The sequence below is a fragment of the Peromyscus californicus genome, unplaced genomic scaffold (assembly GCF_007827085.1).
Source record: "Peromyscus californicus insignis strain IS unplaced genomic scaffold, ASM782708v3 Scaffold_8__1_contigs__length_139910024, whole genome shotgun sequence".
Taxonomy (NCBI): Eukaryota; Metazoa; Chordata; class Mammalia; order Rodentia; family Cricetidae; genus Peromyscus; species Peromyscus californicus.
Genome location: NW_026294606.1, coordinates 86622475 through 86648519, shown reverse-complemented (window position 1 = coordinate 86648519; position 26045 = coordinate 86622475). Strand labels below are relative to the sequence as shown.

Sequence of the window (26045 nt, the reverse complement as noted above, 5' to 3'; positions counted from 1 at the left end):
AGGTCCTCTCACTCATGTGGGTGTGTTTCCTTCTCTATGAAATGAAGATAATATTGCCTTGTACTAAGAGGCCTGTGGTGCCTGAGGGAAATTGAAAGCTGGTGCATATGAAGTCTCCAACACAGACTCTGCACGTGGAAAGGTTTATGATGGCTCCGCAGGGGTCAGGCTAGATGCTGGGATGTGCTTGGAAGACCAGTGAGGAGGAGGCTCAGCAGAAAGAACAGAAGGGCCTCTGTCTTGCCTAGAGTTCCTGCTCTGGGGGTTGGTACAGCCAGCCTGAGAGAAGTCATTTGCATGAAACCAAGTTTAGGTCAGGCCATTGAATCATGGGTTCCGAGCTGGAAGAAACATCAGGAGTCAGTGATGTGGCTTTTCCATTTCACAGAGGAGACAGAAGATGTCTGGTTTGGAGTTATCCTAAAGACAGTGGAATGTTATCCAGGAACATTAAGAGTGATGTGAGTGGATCCAGTCTTCTCTCCTGAGAGCTCAGCACAGGGAGATGGGGTGAGGGAAGCTCATGGTCCATAGTAAGTGTTAGAACCCTGTGTGTGCTCACCCAGACTTGCTTCCTGGGATCTGTGGGACTGGGTTTCCTTCCTCCTTTCTTTCTTTCTTTCTTTCTTTCTTTCTTTCTTTCTTTCTTTCTTTCTTTCTTTCTTTCTTTCTTTCTGTTTCTTTCCTTTTCTTTCTTTCTTCCTTTTTTCCTCCTTTCCTCCCTCCCTTCCTCCCTCTCTCTCTCTCTCTCTTTTTCTTTTTTTCAAAACAGGGTTTCTTTGTATATCCCTGGCTGTCCTGGAGCTGACTCTGTAGGCTTGGCTGGCCTGGAACTCAGAGAGATCCGCCTGCCTCTGCCTCCTGAGTGCTGGGATTAAAGGTGTGCACCACCACCGCCCGGCAGTTTCTTTCTTGTGACTGTGTTTTCTATGCCTGTCTGTGTGATGCCATGGAGCTTACAATGATACATAAGAAAGAATTTGACTTGGGAAGTGGTGAGGCATGCCATGTTGAGCTCAGGGATAGAGAACATCCGGCCCAGCTATTGACTCCTCAGCTTTTCTCCAGTGGCTACATGAGCTGGCAAAGGATTAGGGGTAAGTGTTGGGCAGTTATTGCCTCTTAGAAAGGCTCTGAAGCTGTGTGGCATTCCCTGAGCTCCCAGCAACACTGCACCCTGCCATTCCAGGTGGGCACATATGGTGAAATGGAGAAAATACTGCAAGTGAGGAGGCTGAGGGCCTGAGTGACCGGTCCACAGAGTCACTCATGCACACAGTGGAGTCACTCAGCATGAAGGTAAGAAAGAGGGAGGGAGCAGAGATGGTGACAGGAAGACCCACAGGGGACAGAGATGTGACTAGAGAGTGGCAGGGCTCACCAACGCCAAGCATGAAGGGGTGGGGAACTGCAGGAGAGCACGTCTGGAGCTCTAGTGCTGCAGAAAAGGGCCACCACCATGCACCCTGCTCAGCCACCTAGGTGGGGTGGGTGGGATGCAGGGAGGAGACTGAGGCGTGTGGGTGATATAGGAGAAAGTCTCTCCCTAGGATATTTTATGAGGGTACCCATGCCATTCCTGAGGTGCTATCCTTATGACCTAATCCTCTCAGAAGCTCCACCCAACACCATCACCTTGGATGAGAATTGAATACATAAATTTTGAGAGGACCCAAACATGGGGATCACAGCAACTGTTCCACTCTGTCCACTCACAAAAAAGAGATGGTGGTTACCTTTTTCTAGTCTCATCCCAGCCCCTGCAGTAGAGCCTGATGGGGCCACGTCCTGAATCTTGTCTGCTCATCTTACACTGTAACCTCTCAGCACTAGTTGGAAAAAAAGGGAAGCCAGCTAGGCTCTGAGGAAGAACCCATTTGTCTTTCCTACTCTGCTGACCAGGCCCAAACATCATCCCTCTCTTTAGACTCTAACTCAGCGCAAAGTACTCCGCATCTCAAAACCTCAGAAAAGCAAGCTAGAGAATGAGCCAATAGCTGTCCACTCCCTGGAGGACAGATACCACCTTAAGGCCTGCTCCTCTTAGGCATGTCCCCTCACATTAGACAGGAGTGCTGCCTCTACCATTACTAACCTATTCTGGACAGTCTTGCCCCTCTCAGCTGTGAAGGACAGGGAGAGACTTAAGTAGGCTGGCTGGTGCCAGAAACTCCCTGAAGACTCCAGTGTGGGGACCGCAGATGTAGACAACCTCCCCTCTGAAGCATATGGAGCTAGAAGTGTGGACATGCCTGACAGGGAGCCACTGAGCCTTGGCTTGGTTGCTGGCCATCCAACCAAGGTTCTAGAGTCATGTGTAAGATGGCATCTTTCTTTGAGGCCCAAGCTTATGGGACAGTTCATCAGAAGGGTCCATGGGGGTGGATCAAGTTCTAGGGATCAGGAACTGCATCAGAGACTTGGACCATTTGGTAGGCTGGCAAATTGAGTCACTACCTTCCATGGCTCCTGTGGGGGTCTCCTTTCTTTTTCAACAGCTAGGATAACCCTATGGAATGTTGGCTCCATTGCAGCCAGAGGTCTTGGGTTGGCTCAGAACCTCCTTCTAACCTGATGCTAGGCAAGGACAGGTTCCCTGTCTTGCAGTGTCCTCTGAGAAGACTGGGAGAAAGTGGGGAGGATGTGGAAAAAAGAAATCTTGTACTCTGCCTATGGGTAAAATGGTACAGCTGCTCTGGAAGACAGCATGGCAGGCCCTCAGGAGACTGGAAGTAAAAGCACCAGGATCCAGCTGTTCCACGGCTGGGTATACATGCTAAGGAACTCAAAGCAGGGACCAGGGAGAGACTTGCAGTCATCAGAGCAGTATTTACAGTAAGCCATCCAAAGGTCTGCTGAAGGGGGACCAGATAAGCAATGTGATGTGTTCACACAGTGGACTCTGCCTTACAAAGAAAGGAAATTCTGGCAAGTGTTTCAGCCTGTGGGAAACAAACCAGTCACAAAACGATAAATACCATATGACTCCTCCTTACATGAGACATTCACACAGCCTGTCTTAGATGTGGAAAGTGATCACTGCTGCAGGGAGCTGGGGTGTTTAAAGGGATAGAATTTCAGTTTGGGAAGACACAAAGGCCCTAAAGAGGCTGCATGGTGACTTGTACCACCCACCCTAGCACTCAGGAGACTGAGGCAGAATTGCCATGAGTTCAAAGCCAACCTGAGCTACAACACAAGGACCTGCCTCAAAAATAAACAAACAAACAAATAAATAAATAAAATCAGTGATCCGAACAAACAAACAGAAACACTGGAGATGGATGCTGGTGATGGTTATGAAAGCGTATGAACAAACTTAGAGCCACTCAACTGTATTCTACTTGGTTACAATGGTGCATCTTGTTATATGCATTTTACTGTGATAAAAACATATCAAAGGAAAAGAAGACTGGAGAGATCTTTATAATCATTTAGCCTTAGAAAAAGACACACAGGGCGTTAGTAGCGCAGGCCTTTAATCCCAGCACTCGGGAGGCAGAGCCAGGTGGATCTCTGTGAGTTCGAGGCCAGCATGGGCTACCAAGTGAGTTCCAGGAAAGGCGCAAAGCTACACAGAAAAACCCTGTCTCGAAAAACCAAAAAAAAAAAAAAAAAAAAGAAAGAAAAAAGAAAAAAAGAGAAAGAAAAAGACACATGAAAACAGGAGTTTTGGAAGTATGAAGAATTACACGTTGACAGCTGTTCAGTAAAAAGCACTAATGATGTTTAGGTGACATCTGCTCATAGAATTTAAAAAGTGTACAGTCCAGCTTGCCAGAATTTGTTACCTGGTGGAGGAATTTTAACGACAGTATGCTATACTTATGGAAAAGCAGTGAATTTTCCTTCATTTTTTTTGTACATTCCATTGTTAAAAGCTTTTCAAAACTGTGTGTGCTAAGCTACTGCTAGGCTAGTTTACCTGTTTATTATTTTCATTAAAAAAAAAAAAGAGACAAATTCTTGTGTAGCCCAAGCTGGCCTCAAATGCACTAGAGGATGACCTTGAACTCTGGATCCTCCTGTCTCCACCTCCAGCTGTTTCTACTGTTGTCCTCAAAACAACAACACAAGGCAGAGTGGTGGCCCATGCCTGTAAACTGCAGCATGCATGAGGTGGGAGGCAAGAAGATCAGGAAGTCAAGGCCGTTCTTGACTCCACAGTGAATTTGAGGCAAGCCTAGGCCACAGGAGACTCTGCCTTAAGAGGGAAAAAAACCCAAGATAGCATGTTAGGAAGACAGAACCCCCCACAGTCCCACATGTTATCACAGTTCAGTAGATGATTTATTTAGGACTAAATTAATCCAGATTTTTTTCCCTATGAATTTTTTATTTAGCATTTGAGTGTCTGAGATGAACAGTGATACAATTGATGAATATTCTAATTCACCCAGTGCTCAAATGCTTACATTGTCTTAGGGCTGTCTGTGGTTTCATGGCTGCCACAGATAAAGTGGTCATTAACCCTATTTTTGTTAAACATTCTGCTGCCAGTGAACTTGCTGATTCTGTTACTTCTGTTTTATTTTATTTTTTCACTCCAGGCTTGTCATCCTGTGATGCACATTTCCTGACAGTGTTGGTGAGGGTCAGGCTCAGTCAGCCTTCCACGAGAGCTGTGGGTGTGATGCTCTGCAGCCCTCGACATGCCTGAGCCTTCCTAAGCATCTTCAGACAAAAACATGGAGTCATTAACATGCTACTTCTTCGCCTTCCAGCATGAGGCTCTCAGGCGGTTTCCTTCCTAATGACTGAAACTCTTGAGGGTCCTTAGCAAGGCGGGAGATGCTTTCACCAGCAAATTCTCTGGCCTCTTGATAGGATAATGCCCCTCCAGGGTAGGACTATCTAGATTGTAAGGTTTCCATTCCTACAAAAAAAAAAATATTTTATGTGTATAATGTTTGCCTGTATGTGTGTGCATGAGTGTACAAGTACCCACAAAGTAAAGGATGCTGCATCCCTTGAAACTAGAACTATATGTGGTTGTGAGCTGCCCTATGGGAGCCGGTAACTGAAACCACTGAAACCAGGTCCTCTATAAGAGATCAACATGTGTTCTTTATTTTTTGGTTTTTCAAGACAGGGTTTCTCTGTGTAGTTTTGGTGCCTGTCCTGGATCTCGCTCTGTAGACCAGGCTGGCCTTGAACTCACAGAGATCTGCCTCGCTCTGTCTCCTGAGTGCTGGGATTAAAGACATGTGCCACCACCACCCGGCACAACACATATTCTTAACAGCTGAGACTCCAGCTCACAAAGGACTTTGTCAACAATTCCAATCAAGGACATAGGGCCTAGGTCTTCTGAGCAAGGCTGGATTGTGTGTGCTTTTCTGCCTGTTGGGGTTACCTTGTATTTGTTTCCGGGTACAGCATTGTTCTCAGAACAGGGGGTGAATGTTGCCTCTCCTTCAGCTTTCTTTTCTCTAGTCCATCTCCAGTTATTCACGGACATCTGAGCAGCGAACACGTTAACCTAAGTAATGTCTTAGAACTCTCTCATTCAAGCAGGGAGCATCAGGACCCTTGGGTTGAGCCCCTCTCCCAACATAAGTTAGATCATGATACTCCAGGCTGTGAAAAGATGGAAACAATACCTCAGCCATTTTAATCTGGGGGAGCATGACATGTCAGCTAGTAAAGTCTTATGACTTGTCTAATTCTAACTGAAAATGCCAACCTCAGGTTCTAGGCTGGGTATACTTGAGAATCACTCTTAGCATTTAGAAGGGCTTATTATGGTACGATTGGATTTCTTCTAGGTCGAGCCTGTTTTAACAGTGTATGTGACTTGGGGAGACCCAGCTCCTGAATGAATGGAGAGCAGCACAGATCTGCAGTAGCAGTGGCAGGAGGAGGGAGAGCCTTAGGGTCTGAAATGCAGACATCCAGGCCTGCATTCTGCATGTGTGATTTCCTGCTGTCTAGATGCGTCTCCTCTAAAAGTCTTAGTTTTGATGGCTGCTCAGGAGGCCTGACGCAGTCAGAAGCTGGAAGAGAAAGAACGTGTCAATTGGTTTGTCTGGTTCTGTACATTGAGCAAAAACCTACTCTGTGTTGCTCTGGGCTGTGATAGATGCTGGGATCAAAAGACTGAGCACCCAGGTCCTGATGTCTCACAGCCTGGAGGAAGGAAGAGCAGAGCCAGGTGCAAGGTGCTCCAGGGACCTCCACCTACAAAGAAGGGAAGGAGAGCCGGAGCTGGGCCCCTGGCTGAAAAGCGCTCACCTGCACTGCCCTTAGCATGAGAGGAAGGTGGGTGGGCTGCGGAGAGCAGATCCACAGAGGCAAAGACGCATGCATGTGTGAAGATTTGGCCAGGAAGAGGGCCAGAAACAGTAGCCAGAGCAAGAGAAGCCTTACTGTTCAGGGTGTTTTCCTCATGCCTGCTAATGAATAACTTACGACAACAGAGTCAGACAAATGACTTCACGGGCTTGGCAAGAAAATGTTAGTCCGCTCTGTCAGGTGACAAAACCCGGTCAGCTGGTGCAGAAAATTCCACCGAATTCTCCTGGGCAGCGCTTCCTACTTGGAGTTAAAAATAAAGGAAGGAAAAAAAGTCAAAGATGTTTGACTGAAGTTGTGGCAGAGGAGGCAGAAGGGGGAGAGGCTCACTCCAGATGGGCACACGCTGCATCCACTAATTCACCAGCACCAGGTTAACTGGACATTTGGATAAAAACGATGAGTAAGCACATGAGAACCTTGGTGGAAAGGGTTACCCAAATCTGAGCGAGGCCTGAAGAGTTGCCTTGTTCCACAGAAGGGCTGAGAGGTAAAGACAGTCATGATTCCACCTCAGTGTGGCTGGTCCCTGTGTCAGGGAAGCTGACCCAGAGAAGCAGCTGGATAGACAGACTGGCTGTTCAATGTCCCGGAGAAGAATATCTTTGTTCTGGAAATTGACAGAAAAAGAGTCACAGTTAGCCGACAAGTGTAGCCCTGAAAATAGAAATGTCAGGGAAGAGTCATTTTTAGCTCATACACTTCACTAAAATTGGGGAGAGTGGTGGGTTGAATAAAAATATTCACCCGACAGACAATTATCTTGGCCAAATCTGGTGGCACATACCTATTGTGATCCCAGCACTTGAGAAGCTGAGCCAGAAGGATTACTGTGGTTGAGGTCAGTGTAGGCTCCATAATCAGACCTTGTCTCAAACCAAACGAAGAACAACTAAGCACCAAACATAAGAACTCTTTGTGGCACCCATATTCTACCAGGCGCTGGTCTAGTCTCACTATCAGACCATATTCTGTTCTCAGGCACGACAACGGCTCTATAGTATTCCCTTTTGCCCTAATGCTGCTTCCAGGAAGTTTCTAAGGAAGTAGTCCTCAGTCTTTCTCTACTCCAAAGAAAAGGCTCCCAGGTATAGATTCACACAAGGAGAATCACTGACATACAATTCATTGTGAATGACCTTGGGAACCCTGGAATCATACAGAGCTGGAGACCAAGACAACGGGAAGGTGGAGAGAAGATGGCCTGCTAACTCAGATCCAGCAAATGACATGGTGACCGGCTCTCTCTTGGCGTGTTCATTCAGATTCTGGTTTGGGTTTTTCTTACCTTGTAAATCCCATGTGTGGAGCTGAAGCCAGCGACTTGGAAATGCTGGTAAGCACAAACCAAAATATTACCATAGGAAACTTGCTCTCTCTGACAAAAGGCAGGAAATGGTGGCCGCCAAGGCTGTCATTGACCTCATTGCCTTAGCCAGGCACTGAAGAGCCCTGTAGCAACACCCCTCTCACAACAGAAGCCAAGCAGAGCATCTAGACCTCACCACAAAGAGGCTGACAGACTCACCAACTCAAGAGTCCACAAAGGCTTCAGAGCTCTGCTGAACCTCCATCCCCAGAATGGGACTCTATCTAGCAGGGCCTGAAATCCAGTTGCACGGGGTCTCCAGGCTGATGACTGCCCAGGGATGACAGCCGTTCACTCCCCATGACTCCTTCTTTAGACTCTTGAGCCCTTCAGTGACTTTCTTAACTGTGGACAGTGATTTTTATGATTTGACATCCAGCTTTTAAACAGGAGCACTAGCCTGTCCTCAGGTTCTCAGTCCGACTGAAAGCTGAGGTCTGTTTCTCAGAGTTCATGTGACAGCCTCAGGCAGGGCTTTGTACTAAGAGCTCTTTCCACTGTTCACACTTCCCAAGTGAGAGAGAATCGTGTTAGAAGAAAGTGGTCAGCTGTGTAGCTCGAGCTGGGATGCTAGTGGGAATGTTGGTTCTGCTACTCACTAACTTGGGGGAAACTTTATACTTTGTAAATCTCATCTGTGAAATGAAGACATCGGCATATCCACTGAAAGGAGTTGTAAGGACAGAATGCGGGGAAGCAGGTAGAGAGGGTAGTGTGAGCCAGGCGTTGGTGGCGCACGCCTTTAATCCCAGCACTTGGGAGGCAGAGCCAGGCGGATCTTTGTGAGTTCAAGGCCAGCCTGGTCTACAAAGCAAGTTCCAAGAAAGGCACAAAGCTACACAGAGAAACCTTGTCTCGAAAAACCAAAGAGAGAGAGAGAGAGAGAGGGAGAGAAGGAGAGAGAGAGAGAGAGAGAGAGAGAGAGAGAGAGAGAGAGAGAGAGAGAGAGTAGTGTGGATGCCCAGCACACAAAGGCAAAGTTGCCTAGAGTGAGATCCTAATTAGTCTTAACAATAAAAAACCCGAGTCAGAGGCCGGGCGGTGGTGGCGCACGCCTTTAATCCCAGCACTCGGGAGGCAGAGCCAGGCGGATCTCTGTGAGTTCGAGGCCAGCCTGGTCTACAGAGCGAGATCCAGGAAAGGCACAAAGCTACACAGAGAAACCCTGTCTCAAAAAACAAAAAAACAAAACAAAACAAAAAAAAAACCCGAGTCAGAGATCAGGGCAAAAGCTGAAAGATCAGAGCAGCAGAGCAGTCAGCCACCAGAGACTTCTTACCTCTACAAAATCTCAGACCGAACGGGGCAGTTCTGTCTCTACAAATCCTCAGACTGAATGTGCTCGAGGTCCTGTCTCCACACACCTTATATTCCTGTCTCCACCTCCCTAGTGCTGGGATTAAAGGTGTGCACCTCCACCACCCCACCCGTCTCTGTTTCTCTTTTAGATTGGTTCAGTCTCCCGTAGCCCAGAGTGGCCTCGAACTCCTGGTCTTCCTGCTTCCTTCTCCTAAGTGCTGGGATTAAAGGTGTGTGCCACCACGACCTGGCCTCTAGGGTCAGCTAGTGGCTAGCTCTGCCCTCTGATCTCCAGGCGAGCTTTATTTGTCGGAACACAAGCAAAATATCACACAACAGCTGCCAGCTAGCATTTAATATCGATACTCTAAATAACAAATCTATATGTAGTCAACAAAATTTTACTTAACTCATAAACACATTAAATTGATTAACTATTTACCTATTTTCTTTCTTCTTCTTTTTGGTGTGTGTGTGTGTTAAGAGTGTATATGTGTGGGTGTACACGTATGAGGATGAAGGCTGAAGTCAACTTGTGTTATTCCTCAGGAACCATCCACTTGCTTTTTGAGACAGCCTCTCACTGAGCTGGAGCTTACTAATTTAGCTAGGCTGGCTGGCCAGTGGCTTCCAAGGATCTGCCTGTCTCTGCCTACCTAGTGCTTGGATTATAAGCATATACTAACACACTTGACTTTTTATGTGGGTGCTGGGAATTGTGGCAAGCAATTTACCAACTGAGCTATGTCCCCAATCCTCTGTCTGTCTGCCTGTCTGTCTGTCTGTCTGCTTGGTTTAAACAGATTCTCAGGTATCCTAGGCTGACCTGAACTCCCTACGTAGCTGAGGATGACCTTGAACTTGTGTTCCTCCTGGATCTACCTCCCAACTGGCTGTGTGGTGGTGGGGAATTGAACCTAGGATTTCATGCATGTTAGGCAAGCATTCTACCAACTGAGCTGTATTCCCAGCCCCTACTTGTCTATTTGTGACTTGCATGTCTGATTTTATTTCAACAATAACAACAAAAAGAGTCCTCCAGCCATCCTTGATTATCATCATCAATCTGTTTACAGATGACACAAGGCAGGCAGACTATCACCTGTTGTCACATGAGCCAATAAACTGTGCAGAAGAGCACAATTTCCCGAAAGAAATTAAACACAAAGGAGAAGAAGGGAGGAGCCCCGCAGATTGAGCAATCCATGAGAGCATGGTGTAACACAGTGGAGATCGCCTGGGAAAGAAGAGACCGTGCCTATCACTGAGAGCTCTAGTTCTCTGGACTGTACTTGAGATATTACAGCTCCGTTCACAGAAAAGCGATAACCGAGCCTGGCAGGCCATCCCTGGGGAGGAAAACGTGATACAGGCTCTATCTGGCTCCTGCCTTCCCTGTTGGTAGAGGAGGTGGGAAATGGGGGAGGACAAAGGATCAACCAAACCACACTGAAGCTGGTGGCCATTGCCTACCGATACTAACGCAGCCATCTGTATCCAAAGGACTGAAAGGATCCAAGCTTGCAAACCCAGCATCTGGAAGCTTCAAAAGGAACACAGGATCAGAGGGCATGAGAGTTCCGAAGCATTCCAGGTCCTAATTCCTGATGCGCTGCTGATGGCTCTGTGGTGTTGAGCAGGGAAACTGCCTTTCAACTTTACATCTTCATCTCTAGGAGTTATCCTGGGGGCAGGACATCAGCTTTTCTGTTTGTTATTGCACATACAGTCATCCGAAGGTCATTGATGTATAGGAGCTACTATTCTTGGTTTGTTTTTTTTTTTTCTCATTAACTTCTTGGGCTGGGCAAGGTGGCACATGCCTGTAATCACAGCACTTGGGAAGTGGAGGCAGAGGGGCCAGGAGTTCAAGACTACATGAGATCCTGTTGAAAACTATATCAAAACACACACACACACACACACACACACACACACACACACACACACACACACACAAATAAATAAATAACCATGGAGCATTCCACAATGTACAGTTAAAAGTGAAGTGATTAATATTTCTTCACCTATAATAGTTCGATTTTCTCCATAACATAGAGATTACATGATTTTTGTAGCTTCTATTCTTGTCTTTCAAATAGCGAATGTATTTCATGGGAGCCAGGAAAATATCTATAGATAAAGGAAAGCTTGCTTTACAGCAGATGCCCACTAATAAATACAGAAGAGATGAGTTAGAGAAATCGCTTCCTTTAACTTTTTACAGCAACTATAAACAAGTAGTTTTAAAAGGGAGAACTGTCGTGGGACAGAGCCGTCATTTTGGCATTCACCCCAAATCTAGACTTTGCTCCAAGAGCAGGGCTATTGATTTTATGGAATGGCAGTCCATAAAACAAGGTGTCCAGGTATGTAGACCAGTCACAGGAGGAGGAGCCTTTAGGTGGCTTTAGGGGGAGGGGTGACTGCCCAAGAGGTAATGTAAGACATAGACTACATGCTGTGGCCTCAGAAGATGGAATAAGAACGGCGGCAGGAAGCTTCAGGAAATTAGAAAGGAAAAGCCTGGGTAAAGTGGGGGACAGGGTACTGGAGCTGAGTAGGAAAGGAAACAGGGAATGATGGAACTGAGACCCAAGTCCATGACGGGCCACTAGACTGAGCTGTGGATCTTGATGGGCTTGGCCTCAGAACCTCTAAGCTGGTTGCTGTGCCCCGATGGGTAACTGAGCATGGGCAGCTAGGCGTCGCCCTCCTGCTGTGGAGAAATCAGAGACATGTTTCCATGGGCTTCCTCCCAGTGTAGCTAGTCCTTCTGTCTGTCCTGGCTCTGCCTTTTACCACAGAGATCACATGGAGCTGGAGACCTCCCAGTGTACCCAGAATACACAGACTTCACTGGAGAGTCCAGCACCCCTGTTCTGAGAACTTACAGGAAAGTCAATGTGAGGTACTGTGATCTACCCTGGAACAAAGGCCTATGGGAGCACTGCTGCCTCCTGGTACGGAGGAAGGAGGCTTGGGGCTGCAGCTCCTAAGCATTGTCTGTCCACAAGAGCAAGCGAGCACGTGCGTTATGCTTAAAGTGTGACCATGTTTTTTTTGTCAGCTCAGAGCACAAAGGCCCTGCCCTGCTGAGTTTTGCAAATAGAGACCTAAATAAACACAGTGGGGCTGGGGCTGGGCAGTCTGGCTTCTGAGTGACTTGCCAGGCTCAGAGCTTCTCGCCACTCCAGACAATCTTAATTCTTGTTCTGCTGAGACTCGACAGCCACCATCCATCCGCTTTGGGATTAAACAAAGGAAACAGAGGATAAACCTAGTCCAGCCTACTGTTCCCATCCCAGCCATCCAGGATCCATGACCAGCGGAAGGACTGACGCCACAGCTTTCTAAGAAGTCAGGCCAGCCCTGGGACAATGATCCTCTGTGGAGAACTTTATCTCATGCCCCCAGTCTTGGGCTTTAGTCTCTGGGTTTTATGGGTTTTCAGTTCAGAACTCCCAGATTGTGGTTAACAACCCAAGTTTTATGGGGTGAGAGGCACTGAGCCTTCGCCTTCTGCTCTAAGTCTTGTAGCTCAGAAGCCTCATCCCTGCCCAGCGCAGAGCCTCTCCCAGAGGGTTGGGGAAAGCCGTAGCCTGACACTCTGACCTTTGATCCTGTCAGATGTGTCTTGTCTCCTGACTCTGATCTTATGCGAGAGTAAAACCATTATTCTAGTGTTTAAAATCTCTTCTGTAACTATAAAACTATTTCAGAATTTCAGACTTACAGAAAAGTTATAGACACAGAGTTCCACTTGCAATGACGCTGGCCTGTCTCAGAGAAAATACCCGTGACCCCATGGTTACATTGTTTACCATGAAGCTTACACAGCACATGCCTTCTTACCTCCCATCCTTACTGAGTCCATCCTGGGTGTGTGTCCACTGTCCATCTTCATGTCCTCACCATGTCCACTGTCCATCTTCATATCACTTTACCCAGTGTCCATCCCCATGTCCTCACCATGTCCAGTGTCCATCCTCATGTCCTCACCATGTCCAGTGTCCATCCTCATGTCCTCACCATGTCCAGTGTCCATCCCCATGTCCTCACCATGTCCAGTGTCCATCCCCATGTCCTCACCATGTCCAGTGTCCATCCCCATGTCCTCACCATCCCCAGTGTCCATCCCCATGTCCTCACCATGTCCAGTGTCCATCCCCATGTCCTCACCATCCCCAGTGTCCATCCCCATGTCCTCACCATGTCCAGTGTCCATCCTCATGTCCTCACCATCCCCAGTGTCCATCCCCATGTCCTCACCATGTCCAGTGTCCATCCCCATGTCCTCACCATGTCCAGTGTCCATCCTCATGTCCTCACCATGTCCAGTGTCCATCCTCATGTCCTCACCATGTCCAGTGTCCATCCCCATGTCCTCACCATCCCCAGTGTCCATCCCCATGTCCTCACCATCCCCAGTGTCCATCCTCATGTCCTCACCATGCCTAGTGTCCATCCCCATGTCCTCACCATGTCCAGTGTCCATCCTCATGTCCTCACCACGTCCAGTGTCCATCCTCACGTCTTTACAGTGTCCATCACACATCTTCATGTCCTCACTGTGTCCAGTGTCCATCTTCATGACTCTACTGTGTCCTCACATCCTCGCCATGTCCAATATCCACCGCAAACACCTGGAATTGAGCAATCCTCAGGCCAGAGTTGGAGGCCTCCTTGGATTCCTCATGCCGTGAAAGTTTCTCAGACTTTTTCTGGTTTTTGATTACCTGGCCGGGTTTGTTCCTTCCCTTTCCTCTCACTCCCTTTCCCCCTTCCTGCCTCACTCCCTCTGCTCTTGTCTTCCTTCCTTCTGACCCCCTCCCTCCTCTCTTTCTTTCTTTCAACCACATCATTAAGATCGACTCTTGTTCCTGGTGCTACAGCAGGCAGAACACACAGGCAGCTCCTGTGAGTTCTTAGGAGTACCTGGAGGGCCGGGCCTCCTCTCTTGCTGCAATACCACGAGTCATGCATCACCTGCAAAGAGCTGAAATCTGCCCCAAAGCAGAGAAAGAAGGAAGCATTATCATAGCCCTGCACACTCCTCTGTTGAAGATGCTTCTCCATTTTGGGTCTAATCTTACTTCTATCTCCCTCCAGGTTTCCCTTGCACACCTGCAAGAGCAGGGTCACAGCTGTCCCCCTACATGGAGGGATTCCTACAGCATGCCCTGAGGGCATTTTGCACCACACTGTCCCATGTGACTCAGTAGCTCAAACTGTTTATACACTGTACCAAGAGAGCTCACAACCAGAAGAGGTTCTGGGTGCCCATGGCTGGTTTTCTTCTTTGTACTCTACAGTGTCCATTTCTTTTTCATTATTTTTGTTTTCTTTCCTGATCTAGTTTTTTTTTTTCTTATCTGGTTTTTTGTTGTTGTTGTTTTGTTTTGTTTTGTTTTTCTTTTTTTTTTTTTTGGATAGGCTATACATGAGGAGGGACAGAGACATGACTGTCAGAGTCACCAAAACCTATTGTGATGGTAACAAATAGCACCCACCAGAGTTCACCAGGGCTAAAGCTTTGGGGAATAAGAAAGGCATCCACTCCTGTGCAAAATGTAAGGAGGACCAGTAACTCAGAAACCCAGATAAATCACCATTTAGTGTAATCTTTGAGAATAAAATGTGTTTTAAAGTTAAAGTCAAGTTCCTAATGAATACATTATCAAAACTATCTTTTCAAGATTTATTTGTTTTTAATATGTATACGTGTGAGTGCCTGCATGTATGTATGTATAACTTGTGTGGGTCTGGGACCCATGGAGACCAGGAAAGGGCCTAGGATTTCCTGGAACCAGAGTTACAAATAGTTGTTAGCCACCATGTGGATTCTGGAAACTGAACTCAGGTCTTTTGCAAGAGCAGTACATGCTCATCACCACCAAGGCATCTTTCCAGCTCCTCAATATTGAAATTTTAAAGAAAGACAGTGTTTATTCTTTGTGACACAGCATGATTGACAACAGACAGTCATTCTCCAATTAGGCTAAGGTCAGGCCACAATGACTATGTGTGATGGTTAATCTTGTTAATTTGATGAGATTTGGAATCACCGGGGAGACACTTCGGTGTGTGTTTGTGATGGAATTTCCAGAGAGCTTTAACTGAGTGGTGTGGACCTACTCTGGATGTAGGCAGCTTCATCTCATGGGCTGGGGTCCCGAACTGAATAAAAATGAGAAACTGAGCTGATCTCCAGCATTCATTTCTCTCTGCTTCCTGTCTGTGGATGCAATGTGAACAGGCTCCTTAGCTCCTCCCATCACGCATCCACCATGATGACTGTACCCGCAAAGTGTGAGCCAAGATAAACACTTCCTTCTTTAGGGGCTTTGGCCATGTATTTTGTCACAGTGATGAGAACGGTGACTAACACACTATGCACTTTTTACCAGCTGACATTCGGGCTCGTACTGGCAAACACTGGCCATGCTGGCTTGAGATGGACTCACGTTTTCGGATTATCCAGCTTCCATGAACGTCGTGCCCTAGTGTAGGGTTTGAGGATGTTTCTACAAGTTTGTCCTGCTTTCACCTCTTCATGGTATTATGCTTACAAGGCTTCCTCCAGTACCAAGTAATTTAATCCTTCAGAAACAGAATCCTGTGAGTGGGCGGGGCCACCTTTGTGTTACAGTGAAGAGTCTTGGTTTCCCAGTTGTTAGCCTGACAATCTCAAGAACGCCAGTCATGGAGCTTGGTAGTCCAGTATTTCCCAACACTCAAAACTCTAACCGTAGGATGTTACTGCCCACATTGAAGAAAGATCTTCCCTCTTCAGTCAATTTGCTCTAGAAACTCACAGGCCCAAAGGTTTCCCTCATTAATGCCTTAGTTGTTTATCAATCCAGTCAATGGAAATTAGCCATTACAACATTAGAGCCAGCCCAATCCGTGGGTGCCAGATCACCTTTGTAGATGCTATCATACCGTCTGCTTGCACCTCTATCTCTCTTACTTCCTTTGTGGAGTGCAATGCTAGTGGAAACACTTATGTACATGAGAATGCATGCTTATGTAAGAATGTGCATGAGTGTGTTCAGACTACTAGAGGATTTGAAATAGAGAGTATGGTGCTTGTGGCATGCTTCCTTGTACTTACACGAGTGTACACATGTATGCACATACTTGCATGAGCAGGTATGTATATATGTATGTGTGTGCATATGGCAAGATATTGTAGAGGAAACTGTCCCAAAGAAGGCAGAGACTGCTCTGGACAGTTATGCCTGGCTGCCTTTGTCTTCTGTCTGGTGGGTCCCTATACTCCTATCATGGTGAGGCCGTATCTGGCTGCTCAAGGAACAGTTTATTCTTTGGCATCAAGTGAAGAGGAAACTCCTCCTACCTGTCCTCCTCCTCTACTTCAGAAGAAGGCTCAGGATCTTTGCACGTGATGTAGTTGTTGCAACTCAGAGGCTAGAAGAATACATTTGGTTCTCTCTTTTGGTAGAGCCCAATTGGTATTTTCTGGAATGAAAATCTGAAAGCCCTGCCTATGTATAGAGGGCTTTCCATGAGGTATGCTAGGACTGTATCAAGGGAAGCATTCTCTGAAATGACATTTCCTCCCCAGCCCACACCCAGCATAGCCACCAGGGAAGCTGCTGGCCTGGCCTCAGCACTGATCTGCTCAAGGGAGGTCCACAAGCCAGAAACTCTTGGCCCTTTCCCAGCTCATGTGCCTTGGACAGCTTCACTTACCGACTCCTAATAGGAGAGGACAAGGCTTTCTGGTACATTGTTGAGTTTTCTTGCAGTGTGTGTGATCATGAAGCTTATAAGACTTTTTTTTTTTTTTTTAAGGTATGTATTGTTTCTTGGCCAAAGTATTTCAGAACACAGCAGCTAAGACAGGTGGGAGGCTGTGGTGGTCTGAATATGTGAAGAAATATGTGTGAAGGTGAAACAGGGGTGCTCATTGACGTTAAGGGGGGTCTAGCAGTCACCTCAGGGCAGGCCCTGGAGCTGTGCCCATGGTCTGAGTGTGCTGACCCTCTGAGGCATGTGGGGAGTTCTGATGGGAGTGAAAAGGTGGGCATACTTCAGGAAAGAAAGCCAGCTGTAGCTGGGGGCAGTAGCCCCAGGCTTTGCAGCCCGAAGGTTCCAGAAGGCTCTGGTTGGGTGTACATGCCCTTCCCTCAGCCGGCCACGCTTATCTCTGTGTCATTTTGTTTGTAGCCTGTTGTAGTGACTGAAGGGGGCTGACAAGAGACCCACAACCATTTCAATAATGTTGTGTTTTGAACTTTATGTTGTCTGGGTTTTATTGCACTTTATGAAATAATGGTTCTCCTCTAATATGAAGGTCTACTCCTCTGCCTTCTGGTTTAATTGCAGCACACTGTGTCCACTGCTGATGTTTCAGTCTAATTTAACAGGTCACAACACTTTGAGGACAAAACTCTACAAGTTTCATGTCTTTTTGTTTTTTTTTTTCCTAAGTAAAGTTCTAAGTCTTGTTAACTTTTGTGTTTTCTCTTCCAGGCCCTATGGTCCTGTAAATCTTCCGATGTGAAGAGCCCCGGGACTGCTCCTACAGGCCATTGCTTAGTTCCTGACTGTCCTTCACAACCAATCCAAATTCTGTACACCAAGGAGGACCTGGGACAGTGCCATGGCTACTGCAAGTGCCAAATCGCAGGTGTGTGACAGGGTGCAGGTTCCACGTGGAAAGACCTTCCGTGCACGTCCTCTCTGCTCACCTTCCTTCCTGCTCTGCTCACTGAGGCTCCCAGCCTCCTCCCAGGATGCCTGCACCTGGTGTGCACTCTGGAGGTTTCGGCTGTCCCAATCCAATACCCACTCGCAAGCACCTAGGCTTCTGGGGTCTGTAGTCGAATCAACGCCCACGACTCTCCCTTCAGTGTTTACCCACTCATAACTCTGGATGTGGGTTTGTGGAGCACTCGGAGAAAGAAGGTCATGTTTCTGTGCATCCCTCACCATACACAGCTTTTGTCTAAGTGTGCCCATCTCTTCCAGAAAAGGGAGACTCCCCAGGGGCAGGAATCCAGTCCATTGTTTCCTTGTGCCTCCTCTCAGCTTCTGCCAGCTCAAAGGTCCTGATAAGCAGGGCAAGTTGCGCATTTTAATGACCTAGGGCACAAGGCCCTGCCAGGCAGTGAGAACAGCCTGTATCAAGGCGCACATTCATCCTTGGGGCTCGGTCTGCTTGATGAAGCCTTGGCAGCTCATTGCAGTTTCTCAGAGGCCTCTGGTGCTGACCGGAGCACACAGTCCCACGTGGTACTGGGGCTAATGAGCACACATGGTGTTTTATTGGGTGGTCACAGGTCACTTTTGCTTCCATTTGTTTTGGACTGGGAAGGGTGTCAGGACCACACAGAAGCAGGGAGAAGCTCCCATCTTCTGGGAGTCCCCATTATAGACCTCATGGTGCAGACCGCATCAGCAGGAGGAAGGAAAAGGATACAGCTGGGGACAGATATGCCATAATTTGATCTGGAGAAATGGCTTTCTTGGAGCTGTGTTTTGTTTTCCCGAATTAACAGATTCCAGAGGCTGAGGCCACCTAGCATCTAGTGAGTCCTGGGCAGGAAGTGGAAGTTCACATTGCAAAGGTCTTCAGCAGTGGTTGGTTGTTTGGGATGTGTGCTAAAATGTAGGAATTCCCATAAACCCTCCCATCAAAGAGAAGCAGACAGGATGCTTCTTTCAGGTCCAGAGGTTACTTCCCCAGACAATCTTGGCCTTTTCTTCAGTTGTCCTGGTAGCATGTTGTGCCTCTCTGTGATGCGTAGGTCCTGTGAACTCCTCAAGGTCTCCCAGAACATGCGGGGTAAAGATGCCAGGCACCTCTGCCAAAGGGAACTGGGTGCATGGTTGGGCCTCTTTAGGGCACCAGGCCTGTGGGCCCTGAGGCAGGATACAGCAGTCTGTCATTCTTGCAAGATGTCCCTCATGCGCAGTGGGGGAAGCAGGCTCCATACCAGTGTTTTAGAAACGAGGAATCAGTGGGCAGAAAGGTTAATAGGGAGCTGAGTCCAGCACACTGCACCTGTCTCTGGGCATCATCCACTGGGTGAACTGGACCTGCCCTGTACAATCCGGACCTCAGCTGTTAACCCCCAATGGGACTATGGATACAGGACCATTTTGAACCTCTGAGCCTCAGGAGAACCCAGGGGCTTCCTGAAGAGGCCCACGCTTTAACAAGTGAAGACTTTAATTCAGGGGAGTGGATTTGGGAACAGTTCTACGTTCCCTGTGGATTTGCCTGGGGAACAGAGCAATAATTGGTGTAACAGCTGAAGAGAAGATCTGCTGGTCGCATTCCTTCTGCAAACTGCTGGCCACACTGGCTCCATCATACGGTGAAGTCAAGGCCTCAGTCTAGCACTGCTGAGGTGGACTGGGCAGGGGCTATGCCCACCCTGTGCCTGGGCTCTTTCGGCATCTTGGCTTTGGTCTTTGCTTTCACACACTCCCTTCCCAGTGTCCCTCCAACCTTCACTTCTCACCTGATATGCAGCCCAATGCTCTGTTTACTTTGAGTTGGAGCCAAAATGACCTCAGGGGCTGGTGACTCACACTGCTGGCCAGAGAACACAGCCCAGTGACCCTGATGTAAGGCATTCTTATTATCTGAGGGCAGGGCAGGGCCAAGCCAGTCCACTCTCCTCTAGTTACAAACACTCTTTGTGGTTTTGTTTGGACATTTAAAAATAGGCGTGTCCTTTAGTTTAGAGTACTAGAATCCTGAGTGGAGAGAACCCTGCCGCGTCCTTTCTCATATCTCCAGGTTTCCATGCGGTCACTCGGCTCTGACTGTACCGAGTGGAAAACGTAGCCCTCCTGTCCACTCTATCAGCAGCCACACTGGCCTGTCTACTCATTGTCCCCTCTGTGAGCAGATGTCTCAGTCTGCTCACACTGACAATGGTTATGTGGACAGACACTCCCTGGAAAAGAAGGCTCGGGAGATCAGGAGTCTCTGTTTCTCCCTGGCTTCCTCCCAGCATGGGATAGTCACTGCTCTAATGTCCTGAGCTGGCACAGGCAGGGAGACGAGGTGTTCAGGCCCTGTGGGTGTCATTTTCTCCCAGTTCCGTGGCTCAGCCTGTTCCATCCTCTGCTCTACTTTCTTTTCATCTCTTCAACAACAGGGTCAAGGATATGGTATTTTCAGTTCCAGTTCATAGGTGAAGAGGTTGGGTCTCAGAGCCTGGGTAACTTGATCAAGACACATCCCACAGAGTAACCGGAACAAGCCTCACAGACTCCTCAAAGCCCGCTGACTGCTCCAGTCCAAACCTCTGGCTGTTTGCTGCTTGCATAATGAGGGGTCAGCACAGAAGCTGGGCCTTGGCGCTGGGCAGGGCTCACTGCTCACAGTGGGGAGGGGACAGCAGGCTGAGGGAGGGTCAACAGAGCTGTGTGAGTACTCTACCGAGTCAGAGGGCTCAGGCCAAGGAGTAGGCAAAAGGCACCCGAGAAGTACCCGACCAAGAGGTGACTGAGATGTCAGACTGCAGGCCAAGTCGTGAGTGGAAAACATCCAACTCAAAGGCCCTTAAATCCAGAGCTACTTATGCAGAGGCTTGGGTGCACATGCAAGCAGATACACACATGCATGCATTTGTACACACGTGGGCACAGACCTGTGCGTGTGCACACATACACACACATTATTGTTTTTGCAACTATAAAGTATAACAATTAAAAAAAATACATGTAGTCTACATCCTAGGCCCTGGGACAGAGCTCCTGACCCCTAGTCATTTCCTGAGTGATGAGTGGAACATCTTTTGTTCTGATGAAGCAAGCCCCTCCAATACCTTGATCAAGCTGGTTGCCAAGAAAACCAGCCATGGATCTGTAAGTTGGATTCCAGTCCTACCCCATCTCTGGAAAAGGATGGGACTGGAGGTGGAGTTAGTCCCCAGCCCAGTGATGCTGCCCATCACAACTGCATAATGCAACTTCCATTAAAATCTAAAAGACAGATTCCTGAAGCTTTCTAAGGACTGGACAGTGGAAATTTCTGGAGGAGCATGCTCTCTTTGAATGCTGCTGCTTCTCTCATGCCTTGACCTCAACATCTTTTCAATGATATTCTTCATAATATTCTTTTTTTTTTTTCAGAAAGGAGTGAATGTAAGCAAGGACTTCCCTGAGTTTTCCTCTAGCAGATTAATCAAACCCAAGTTGAGGGTGTGGAGACCCCACTTACAGCCTGCCAGTCAGAAGCTCGGGCAAGACCAGGAGCTTTCAACTGGCGCTGAAGTACAGCAGTCTGAGGATGAGGGTTCAGCCTGTGGTTCTGACACTATCTCCAGGTAAGCAGAGTCGGAACTGAGCTGAATCAGAGAACAACATCTGGTGTCAGTGGAGAAGGTGGAACTGCCTGCTGATTGGGTGAATCCACACAGGCAACCACAGAATATGCTGTATGTGAGAGTGAGTGGGGAAAGAGGTATCTGACAGTCACTGACAGGAATTCAGAGTCCATCCGAGTTCATCCTGCAGATCTCCACAGCTGCCACATCCCTCAATTCTGCTAGTCTTGAGATTCTTTTCTCTTCTACAAATTGAGATGACATCACTTGGGGAGACTTTCAAAGCTTCTCTAAGTGATCAGATTTCTCCCCATTATTGCTCATGCTACAACACCTGGAGCAGGGTGTGTGTGTGTGTGTGTGTGTGTGTGTGTGTGTGTGTGTGTGTGAGAGAGAGAGAGAGAGACAGAGAGACAGAGAGACAGAGACAGAGACAGAGACAGAGACAGAGACAGAGACAGAGAGACAGAGGCAGAGACAGACAGAGAGAGAAAGCACCAGGGAGTGAAAAGTGAACCAGTAGCCAAAAAGGGGATGTGACAAGAGTGTTTACATCAATCATGGAAGTCCTTTATGAACTATACTTGTACCAATCACATGGCTCCTTTTGGGCCACAGGGTCCAGGCTCCCCCTGTGGCCGCCTGAAAATGGCTTGTGATAGCAGAAAGGTCCAGTACAAGCTGTTTTATGAAATGGTCATGGCTGGAATGGTGCTGTCTGGAGCTGGAGCAAGCAGCTGGGGTCAAATGCAGCTTCCTTGAGGAATCCCTACAGTGTTCAAAGCAACTGGGCTGCCATGTCAGCAGTCAAGTTGGCTGCTTGGCAGACTGGTCTCTGTTTGGCAGTAGCTGGGGTAGAAGGTCTAATAGCTGTCAGTTAGGGAGTCAAATCACTGGTCTCCAACAACTCAGTATATGTAAAAGGAAAAGAAACATTAATAAGGGTATTTACAACAAAGGCTGGCCATTAACATTACCAAGGCCTAAACTTATTTCTGTGGGTGCCTGTTTTCTATCTTAGAGACCATTGCATTCAAATAAGTCTTAAAGTCAGAAAGACAGACAGACAAAGAGGGAGGGGGAAAGGAGGCCTCGTTCCTGTGAAAAAAGTCCTTTAACCCTGATGGGAAAATACAAAGGTGAGAAAATCATTTTCTGCAAGAAGATGGAGCCGTCGTGAGCCCTTCCCACGCTCAGCTGCTCAGCCAGGCTCGGCTTTGCCAGGGTAGAAGCTCCACTCCTGTTTCCTGTTCAAAGACACAGTGCAAAGGTCTCTTCTGCTTGATGGATTAAAGCGGGCAAGAAAGCAGTTCCTAGACTGCTAAGAGTCGGTGACAGGCAAAGGACCTAAGGGCTCTTAGGAACCAAAGTTTAAGAGAGAGAGTGGAACCAACAAAGCAGTTCTGAGAGAGAACACTTCTCGTCAGTGCCAGAAGCCCTGTCCAGACCCTGACCTGAGACTGAGACTCAAAGACTGTTATCTTATTTATGGTCACTACAGACAAAGGAGCTGGGGCCATGCAGATACAAAACATATGCTCCCCTCAGACAGCCCCACCCGGGAGCTGTCCCCACAGGACAGCAGGGAGGGGGCCCTCAGCACATATGAACCACAGCCAACTGGAGAAAGGAGCACTTTCTCTAACTGCGGAGAGATTGGCAAGGTCACACAAGGCACTTCTGAGTTTTTAGGGTTCAGCCCTCCTCACTGTCTTTTCAAATCTGAGCCTCAGGGAGGAGAAACCAGCTTTTTATGGAGTCATCCAATTTAAGGGTTTTCCTTCAGCCATACAAAGACCCCAAGGCTTTCTAGGGACAGTCAGGGGTGGGGACAGGTGTAGGGTAGCTCAAAGCCCTCTGAGTGTCTGAGATGGGTCAAGGATCTGCTCTCCTGTCCTGTGTACACTCCTGACCCAGGAACCTGGTCTCTGCTGTCATGGGGACCAATCTTACTTTAAGGAAACTTTGCTCTCATGGAAGACACTTGTTAGTCATTTTTCTCATTGCTGCAACAGAATACCCAACAAAATCAACTTCAGGAAGGAAAGGCGACTGTGGCTCACAGCTTAAGGAATGTAGCCCATCATTGCCACGGGAACATGAGGCAGCCGGTCGGTTACAGTGTGTCACAGTGAAGAGGTAGAGAGAGCTGAAGGTTTATGTTCAGCTCCCTTTCTCCTTTTAATGCAGTCCAGGACCCCAGCCCACAGAGCAGTGCCATCCACAGTTAGGGTGGGTCAATCCACCTCAACTAACATACTAGAACAGTCATTCTCAACCTATGGGTTGGGACCCCAAACCACTAGGAAAACATAGATATCTACATTGCAATTCGTAACAGTCGAAAATTACAGTTATGAAGTAGCAATGGAAATAATTTTATGTCTGGGGGTCACCACACCATGAGGAACTGTGTTAAAGGGTCTCAGCGTTAGGAAGGTTGGGAATCACTACTCTAGCAGCTTCCCCATAGAAGTGCCCAGAGATTTGTCTGCTCCGTGATTCTGAATCCTGTCAAGTTGGCTATGAACACTAGCCATCACAGCGTCTGTAGTGGTTTGTCTTGGCAGTCAACTTGATTGTGTTAAGAGGTCCCTAAGACTGGTGAAACATACTCCTGTGTGTGTGTGTGTGTGTGTGTGTGTGTGTGTGTGTGTGTGTGTGTGTGTGATTGTTTCCAGATGATTGATTTGTGGGACAATAATTAGAAATAAAAGAAGACTCTCCCTGGCTGTAGGAAGCACTTTGAACGTATGTCAGTCCTAGGGTGGAAGGAACTTGGAGGATGCTGTGACACCTAGCTGCAAGCTCCTTTCTTATCTGAGCATGTCTGCTGCTCCTGGATTCCCTGCTGCTGCCACCAGACTCCAGCTTCTTCTAGCCTTTCAATCTAGACGCCACACCAGTGGCTCTCCAGGGAGCTTCCGGGACCCCAGCCCTTAAGCACTAGATTAGGACTGCTGAGGCATCCAGCCTCTTAGACTCACAGCTCCCAGGTTCTCAGGCTCTCTAGCATGCACAAAGCCATTGTTGCCCTGCCCAGTCCATACCATGATGCCGATCCAGTGAATCCCCTTTTACAATGTGTACAGACATTCTATAGAAAACTCTTGCTAAGAAAGCACTGTTCTCTACATTTCCCGTAGCTGTTGGGTTCAGCTCAGACCTTAGAATATTTGGCCTCTAATGAGACACAAGGAGACCTTGGCCACCTGGATCAGAGCAGTGAGGCAGTGGAACAAAGAGAGTGGTACCCAGGAGAGGATTCAGGAAACCGCCTCACACAACGCATCTTCTTTGTAGAAACAGAAATAGCCTAAGCGTCAGTTCTTCTGGGTCCTGAGGCCGCTCCACTTTCTTGACAGACCTGTTGTCCTTAAGTCAGTGGTATAACAGGACAGCAGTGCCCTGTCCTGTTCAGGTCGGAGGGCCCGGTGGAAAAGTTACATGCCACAGCTATGACTACCAGAGTTAGAAAGAGCTTTATTAGAAAGAAACCAGGATAGGAGGGAGAGCCAGGCCTGGAGAGACAGAAAGATGGCAGGAGCAGAGCAGAGAGGAAACAGAGAGAGGGGTGGGGGTCCGCGGCCGGCCTTTTTTAAGGCAGGGACTGCATGACCACTCGGCGGGTTCGCCGCCCGCATCCTCCTGATGATGTAAGACGTTAGACCCAAACTGTGAATGTACAGAATCCTAACAGGTAGCCCACAGTTTTTCAGAGATGTGAGGACCCAGCATGTGCTCCCTTTAGCTCACAAAATGAGTTCCTGACATTCCATGTTTCCCAGACAGTTTGTAAATAGACTTCACTTAAATAACACAGAGAACTTCCTATGTAAATGAATCCTCTTGTAATCCCATGAGTTAAGGAGCCCTTCACAGTGTGGAAAATGTGAGCCCGTTTAGTAATGTGGGTTTATCATATTTTCTCAGTGAGCCTGGACACAGCATGCCTGTAAGAATGACAGTGATTATAATGGAGGCGACACTCACCAGCTGCTTCCTGTGCCCTACAATCTGTAGGAGAAGATGTGTCATGCTACATGGGGTGCGGGAAGGTTCAGATGTAAAGAATAAAATTTGCTGGCACCGGGGTCATCTTTTCTGAACTGCATTCTCATTGCATTTGACCAGTAAAACAACATAGTGCATATTGTGACAAACGGAAATAAAGCATGAACTAAAAATCTAAGTAGACATAGCACATTATTTAGAGGGAGTGTTGCATGTTATGTTGGCGGGTGTATGTGCATATGTGTTTATACTCAAGGTTAGGGATGCATATAGAGAGTTAAACATCTTCAAGAGCTTAACAACAATAACAACACTTAAGTAGACATGATTTCCTTAATGAAAGAAAAATTAGCTGGTCATGGTGGTACATGCCTAGAATTGAGTTGGATACAGTAAGAGTAAAAAATCAAGGTCAGCCTGGGTTACAGAGTGAGATTCCATCTCAAAAGAATTTTTAAAAAGGAAAGAATTTTAAACCCTAAAAAATTATTAATCCAAAACTGGGCGGTGGTGGCACACGCCTTCAATCCCAGCACTCGGGAGGCAGAGCCAGGTGGATCTCTGTAAGTTTGAGGCCAGCCTGGGCTACAGAATGAGTTCCAGGAAAGGCGCAAAGCTGCACACAGAAACCCTGTCTCAAAAAACCAAAAAAAAAAAAAAATTAATCCAAATGTCCATGAATAATTATATCTGAGAATAAGAACTAATCCATAGCCAGGCGGTGGCGCACGCCTTTAATCCCAGCAATCAAG

The 26045-nt window shown here is 47.6% G+C and overlaps 1 long non-coding RNA gene across 4 annotated transcripts; it reads left to right on the top strand.

The window, feature by feature from the left end:
• Nucleotides 1-322: 322 nt before the first annotated feature.
• LOC128104079 (uncharacterized) lies at nucleotides 323-25471 on the top strand. Of its 4 annotated transcripts, none has more exons than XR_008215861.1 (5): nucleotides 323-461; nucleotides 1190-1299; nucleotides 17465-17621; nucleotides 21086-21279; nucleotides 25213-25471. It is a non-coding gene; the product is annotated as an uncharacterized LOC128104079 (long non-coding RNA). The 4 variants fall into 4 exon arrangements; XR_008215862.1 differs by lacking the exon at nucleotides 323-461 and adding an exon at nucleotides 542-1097; XR_008215859.1 differs by lacking the exon at nucleotides 1190-1299.
• Nucleotides 25472-26045: the final 574 nt, after the last annotated feature.